The following is a 7,573-nucleotide window of genomic DNA, read 5'->3' as shown; positions in this document are numbered from 1 at the left end:
GGGGTTAAAGTGTGAAACACCTGGCCAAAGTTAATTTATGTTATTCAGACTTAATATTTAAAAATGTATCTAACAATTGATGTATACATGCAAATGCTAACAGTCGTTTTTTTTTACAGACTGCAGGTTGAACCACTGTCTTGTTCGTTTCGGAGTTTACAAGCTACATTTGGATTAATAATGGCGGTTCCAGTAAACCATCAGATTAAACGGAACCCAGTCATTTCTAAGGTCTGACTCTCTTTTGTCATATGTGTATTTCCATCTGTTTTAATACATTCACGTGTACTATTTTAGGGAAATGTACTTGCAGTATGCATACTTAAAGTTATTAGAATAAGCAGACAAAAATGGTCAGCTAAATAACAATTGCCACTGAAAGCTAGTTAAAAATACTAGCTTTTTAAACAGTAGATGGTGCTGTCTTTTTGTTTATGAGGGCCTCTAGAACCAGGAAGCTTAACTAGGTTTCATCATTTCTAACCTACTATGATAAAAGCTGCCTTAGCCGCAGAGTTTTAAGCTAGAAATGTACTCTGTTACCTTTTAATTCCACATTTAATTATTCACTTTTTGCCATTTTTTGCCTTTCTGCCTGATTATAACGACTATCACTACAATTCTTGCATTTTAGTTCAGTTTACATGCAGGGTTCAAGAATAGCATTTATTTTAATGCATAGCAATTCAGTGCAGTGTCATCTGATTTCTTTAGTGTTTTCAGGTCATATTGTACTTAATTTAGAATGTTTTTCTCGAACACTTCCTGTCTCTTAGTCATTTTAGAGACTCTTGAGTTCCCTCTACTGGCACAACATTTATTTTAGAGCTTCTTTCTAGAAACATTCAACACTGGGCAGGCAGGGCTCTAGGTACTATTTATGGTGTTCATTTCATCTTTGTTATACTGTGTCATGCTATGCTACTTTAAGTATTAAACATTTTAACTATGAGCAAATTCATATTTTGACCGTTTTCGACTAAATACGACCATTTCAATAGAACATTTTGGTGCTAGAGTAAATTTTCGCCTCACCGTGGCGCCCCCTATTGTCCTGACGCATTATGACAGGAAGCCTAGCGCCTCTAGCGGCCGGTAAGAGCAGCGCGTCTCTCTCCCGCCACTGCGCCGCTCCGCTTCTTTCTGTTTGTCAGACTCGCAATACGAGGGAGAGGAGCGAGCCGCCATTTTCCGAGCTCGTCGCTTTCCCCTCGAACGACAACAATAAAAAACGGACAAAAGCGGGGTTTTCTAAGCCGACATCGAGCACGAAGACCTTCCGGAGAAGGAGAGAAGGGACTGCGCTCAAAGAACGACCGGAAAAGGGATACATTTCACTGCTTTTGCGCGGCTTTTGTCGGGGACGATTGAAAAACAGCCGACTAGGCTCCTATAGCTCGACTGCCCCCGTTTCTTTCGCCCATTTCGTGATTCCTAAACGCAGCCCGGAGGAGTGGGAGGAGGAAAAGGAGGGGGTTACCGAGCACCGGAGCGCGCGAGAGGCCCGGGATTTTTCCACCTGAACGTGCAACAGCGGAATCTGCATCTGGATAATTGCTTCTGCCTGTCAGTTATTACTGCTATATTTCTTAAGCGTGGGGATTTATTACATACATTTCCCCCGGAATCGGCTCCTCATCACGTGGTAGGTTCCTCCTTTTCTCTTTGTTAGTTTAAAACTCGCTAGCGTGAGGCAACTCGAGACGTTTTTAGCGCATTTATGCACTTAAATCGACGCGCGGTGAAACGGTGCACGTCGAGGGCACGTTAACTCTACAAATGCGGACGCTTTTCGCTCTCCGTAGTTATTTTGCAACGTCTGTTCTTGTTAAACCCGTGAAGTAGGCGGCGTTGAAAGTCAGACCATCAAGGTTGCAAAATCAGCCAGACATAATTATACGTGTCAGTATTACGAAAGCGCGTAGTTGGTAATCAAGCGCGACACGAGTTCTTTCACGCTTTACATTGAGTAACGTTAGGTTAAACGCGTGCAGTGTACGCGTGTGTGAGCGCTGGGTGGGTGCGCAGTATATGTCTGCTGCATCTAGATCAGTAACGTTAGGCTTTCGCTTGTGCTGGTGCGAATCGTATGCATTACTATCTCAGTTACTGGATGTTGTCCCAGGCCTTTGCGTTACATGGATTTCCAGTCATACAGATTAATTATAATACAGTCAACGCGAGCTGGCCCTTTAAGACTCAACATTGGGGCTAAAAAAATTATGAGAATACATGTTATTCTAATATCTTCTTACGAAAATAAGTCACAAATTGATTTCCGGTATCTGTTCAGTACGAAATATACCCATGTATGTGCAAAAAAATGTTACAATCGGGTGGTAAACAGTTACAACTTTTGCATTAAGCCTGGACACGGGGAGTTTTCCATAACTAGCTGCATTACATAATATTTGGTTGTTTTCCCCCTCTTTTTTCCCTCCGGTTCTGTCCTCGCACCGCCGAACCGGACTGACGTCGCAAAAGCATTCTTATTAGAACCCTTTACGCCGCGCAACATTCGGCTGCGTCTCGACACGTTCCTAATAACGGACAAAAATGCCGTTTTAGTAGGCATCACGCCAGCTTTTGAAACGCTGCCAGCGATTCTTCATGGCCTTAAACTCGCCCTAACCCTTATTTTCCGTATAATCTCGGGGTTTATTTATATTTAGCTCAGTATTTGCCTGGTTGTGGACAGCAGAGGGCTTTATGTGTAATAGAACATTAACCTGCTCAACCTGTGGTTAGTGTAACGCGCTGTACTTTTCCATTATAGAATGTGTTACGTTGCATGTTTTTCGCAGCACTCACTTGATCTCAGGTCTCAAATATAACAGGTTCCGTTCCGCATGTGTACGTGATGTTTATGGTTTAAAGAGACATCCGGTGATGTTTTGTTCCTGATTAATGACGCGATTTTTATTGCTATATGTCTTTCGTGGCAAATTTGACTTTTGAACCTTGATCTGTTTTGCGCTTTATAGGACGTTCAGATACATTACATATTGTCTGTCCCACAAGACATCGACTGTTATTTATTAAATGGAGGCCTATTTGTTTCTCTGAAACCTTTTGTTTTTCTCTCTCTCTCATGCTGTTTGTTTTCCGTTCGCTCTCTTATTTCCTGGTTTTGAGGTCTTTTGTGTTCTGTACTGGAACATCAATCTGTTTGAGATGTTTTTCTCCATATTAAACTTGCTCTCTTGTACACAGCACATGTGTTGAATTGTTAAGGTCTGTCTGTGGGATATTTTAAGAGTCTGTAGGGGTCAGCATATGATTATGAGCTGTTGTGTACTTTCTTTTCGTTCCATCCAGATTTATCATTGTCCTACATCCCCTCCTCACAGGAAGAGCTGTTATGTAACACCTCAATACCTTTGACTGAGTGCCTTAATTTTTTCAAGGCGGTGCAGTCATTTGGAAATCGCTTTTTTTTTTTTTGTCAGATTTTCCCCCCTGTGATTTTAAGGGCAAGAAATGAGCTCTAGGTAGAGCAATGTGACCTTAAAGTCATGTTGACACTCTAGTATATTGTTTTTTTAATTTGTCTGTTACTCTCTTGATATAAATTTTGTGTGGGTCGCTGCAGATCTCAGCTGTTGAGCTGCATGGAATTGTTATTTTTGGCTCCCATGTTGTTGAAGGCTGTCGGAGTGAATTTGAAAGAGAATTGAATTATTTCTTTGAGGCATTTAAATCAATCTTTCTTTAATCCTGTTATGATCCATTTGAGTATTGATACCCATACTACTCTGTGTAATAATTACACAATCAATGTCAGTTTGAAGTATAAATCAATGTCACCTACAGTACCTGCTTTTTGTCTGACCTCCAAACCCCAAGGCCTGGTTTTATTTTAAACTTAAAATTCTTAGCTCCTAACTTGTACCTGTTAAGTGAACTCTGTTCTTTTTGGCAGGGGATTAGTTTGGCAAGACTTTTCTCTCTGGGAGGTTAAAAATGAAAAGTGAAAGAAAGTGCAAGCTGCTGACAAGCAGTGTCTGGAGACATCAAGGATGTTCTGGAAAGTTCAAGGCCAGGGCTGGAGACATCCACCAGACCATTTGCCTGGGAGCAGAGAGAGGAGTCCGTTAGATTGTGAGACAGGACCACCTGTTTAATGTGTTTGGGAAAAATAACCTGACATGGTGGCCTGCACCCAGAGATGGTTGTCGTTTAAGTCCAATTAACATGGATTCTCTGTTACAAGGGCGAGTGTGTCTGTTTTACAAACAACAGGCCTTTTTTGTGGGTGAAAGTTATTTGCTTTAAGTCTTTTTAAATGAAATGCTTTCTGATTTCAGTCTTTAAGGGCTGAATACTTAGCATAACATAGCTGGGAATACTTGAGTCATATGGAAGACTTCAAGACTCCATGAGAATGTTGAGTTGCCCTTCTGTCTCTGAAGTCAAAGATTTTCTTTAGTTTTTTTTTTTTTTTTCGTAGATTGATCTTCTGAAGAGAATGATAACACAGAATAATTACACTTTAAAGAACAAGTGTCCACTGCTGTTGTGTTTCTCAAACCAGCTGTGTCAGTGTTGTTAAAAGTTGTTAGCCAAGGTTAGTCCGAACCTAGGGTTTAAAGTTCATTTACCTGCCACAAGGGTAGCTGACATAAATCACTTTCAGGAAGTTGAAATATGTAGTGGTGTGACGTTGTATTCCATCTAAACTATTTTAAACAGCTTTTTGATTGTTATATTTGCAGCTTTTATGAAATTAGATTATATGGAACATTTCATCTTTTACAATTTAAGGCCTGGACACAACAAGCCGACTTCAAAGAACTAGCGGCGCAGCAGCTATCAATAGTATATATTTGTCATTCAAAAGGAGAAAACGAAACAAAGATATACGAGATAAACGCAGATATATGAAACGTAAACAAAGCAGCGCTTTCTTGCCATTTTGAATATCAGTAACGTTGATAACGTTAATTATTTTAAGCGGCTCATGTTGTTATGAAAACATTTGCGTATTAGAAACCGTCTTCATTTACTTGCTTGTTTTCATCACTTTTGCTTTAATTCTCGGGCACTGACTCGTTTGCTAAACTGAACATCCAATCAGACCTCTCACTTGCGCCGACGACATGATGAGAGGGGGAAAACAACATGTTGAATCGGGCAAACTGCCGCCGACTTGAGCCCGACGAGAGCCGACGAGTGGAACACACCAAACAAACTAGCACGACCGTAGCTCGCCGTCGGCCTGACGTTTCACACCTCAAGTCCATTTTATGTGCAATAGTGAATTCAGAATATGCACATCTTCATAACCGTTTTCACAAAAAAACACTATATAATTAAAAGTATGTCATCTTTTGTCAAATTCTTAAAAAAATGATATTTTATAAGCTTTTTCAAATTTTTAATTAAAACGACAGAATAAGAACAAGTAGAATACGAAATATAAGTTACCAATCAAATTAAATCAGTATTAACAAAATTAATTTGTAGAGGTGGCACAGAAGAACACAAAAGTGGCTTGGTGTACTTTCAGACATTTAATGAGGCTCAGAAGTGGAATGAGTGCAATTAAATTAATAAATTCATGATGATATTAATGTTTTAAATATAAAATTTTGAATATAGAAATATTAAATGATTTAAATAACTGAAAAGATACTTTTAAAATGAAACAAACTGCCAGCAGGTGGCGGTTCATTCAATTCATTCAATTGATTCATTCGAACGGCTGATTCATTCAGGAATGAATCAAGTGACAGTCTTTATGAAAGGGTAATCATGAATCACTGACTCACTAGATTCATTTAAAAAAAAACGTTCATTCATAAACAAGACACCTCTGTGTTTGAATGGAGATGCACAGCGGCTGAGGTTTATAGTCGCACGCAGTAGTTTTCAGTCGCAAATGCGACTGAAATGGTCGCACTGTAGAGCCCTGATATATTTCTTTTAAGTAGTTCATGGACATGAGATGTCAACTTTTCACAAATAAAGGTCTTTTAATAAAGGCGCTCTCTCATACACGCCTACCTTTACACAGTCAAAAAGATAAGCTCTCATTCACACACTTCCTCCTCAGGCCAGACTGAGAAATAACATCTAGACATTACAACCGCTTGAAATAATTTTTATTTAATTGAACGTATTGATTGTGTTTGAGTTTTAATCACAGTTGAATGTGAATGATCAATGCCTAGATCATTTTGCAATTAAATATCCCTGTTTTAGTAAAAAAAAAAAAAAGAACAAGGTTATCACTTATTAGCTTTTAGCTGATATATTCAGTTGAGATATATATATATATATATATATATATATATAAATATAATAAAATATAATATAATATAATATAATATAGAGAGAGAGAGAGAGAAGAAGAACAAGTAGATGTCCTGTGAAAAACTGGTATAGGATTAATTAGTAAGTACCTTACGTTTTCTCAGAAGCCAGCACTGTGTGTGGCATAGGTGCTGTGATCAGTGTTGGTAGTGTTGTTGTGGCTTTAGGTAATTGTAATTACACAACTGCACTGTGCTCAGGATAAAAAGTGTCCCCTGGGAAAATACGAGTCAGTAGTTGATGATGACATTCTCAACCTGTCTAAGAATAGTCTGTAAATGAGTGTCCAAATGCAAATTCTCGGATTGTGTGAGAGTTGGGCACCAGGGAAGCTTTTCTTTCCCTCCACCACTCGGGAGTCATTGAAATACGTTTTTGACCTTCACACATTGCAGGGAGTGTGAGAGAGGGAGGTTATCACGGTCCACAAAGCAGGTCGTTTGAAAACTTCGTTTGTGATGGGTTGTAGTTTGAGAGTCAAGATTAGAGTCTCAAAGATGAAAATGACTTAAAAGGACAAGCCAGTTTATTATAATGTAGGGCTGTGCGGTTAATCGAAATCGTCATAAAATAAATCACGATTTGAGCTTGCGCGATTTCTAAATCGCTTTATAGCACGATTTTCCACGCCCCCAACCTCCCCGCAGTATGCTATCCGAACCAATCAGAATGCAGCATGCCTAAATGGAGCACGAGAACAGAACAGACCGGGCGGGCATACAAACGTAATGCCAGGTCCACACACTCCGTCTGTGGTGCGTATTTTTTCCGTGCCCATGTTAACGGATCAGAGCGTTCACACTGCACGCGATTGCGGTCCGGCAGTGCGCTCCAGGAGCGGTGCGTCTGCAGCAGTCATGCTGCGATCGTTTCCACACGGAGTCTATAGGCCCGGGTATATTTCCGTTCCGTCTCACGCACAGCCACGTCCGCACAGCTTTCAAAGTATACTCAACCATGGATGAGTGCGGACGGGCGAGCTCGACACAGGCGCAAGTCTATTTCTGCTGTGCTGCACGCGCTGAATTAAAGTAACAGCGCATTATTCGCGGTAAAAATTAACATGGATTGACACGGAAATGTAGTAATTACACCATAAATGCATATAATTAAAGTCTACTGTTTCACAGTCAACAGTCAACACATGGCTTTTTGACTAGATTTAAAACAAGGAAAAGTGCACTTTTAGATAGACAAGGCAATAATAGTTGGCACTCGTGGTGGTAGTTAAACAAAGTTATATTTATTGAGTTTAAAC

General features: G+C 39.8%; 1 protein-coding gene across 4 annotated transcripts in view; it reads left to right on the top strand.

Moving 5' to 3' along the window:
• Positions 1 to 122: 122 nt before the first annotated feature.
• Positions 123 to 7,573, top strand: part of LOC107662409 (KAT8 regulatory NSL complex subunit 1-like) — an 89,233-nt gene continuing 81,782 nt past the window's right edge. For 3 of the 4 annotated variants that reach the window (XM_016452430.1, XM_016452429.1, XM_016452427.1), the window contains exon 1: positions 1,148 to 1,645. The gene's annotated coding sequence lies outside the window, so the exon portion shown is untranslated. Of the gene's footprint in view, positions 232 to 1,147; positions 1,646 to 7,573 lie in introns of those variants that run through there. The other variant, XM_016452428.1, reaches the window with a different exon arrangement.

Source organism: Sinocyclocheilus anshuiensis, unplaced genomic scaffold (genome assembly GCF_001515605.1).
Source record: "Sinocyclocheilus anshuiensis isolate Anshui unplaced genomic scaffold, SAMN03320099.WGS_v1.1 scaffold11, whole genome shotgun sequence".
In the NCBI taxonomy this organism is placed as follows: domain Eukaryota; kingdom Metazoa; phylum Chordata; class Actinopteri; order Cypriniformes; family Cyprinidae; genus Sinocyclocheilus; species Sinocyclocheilus anshuiensis.
Note: the sequence above shows the minus strand (reverse complement) of the source record. Positions and strands in the feature narration are given on the sequence as shown.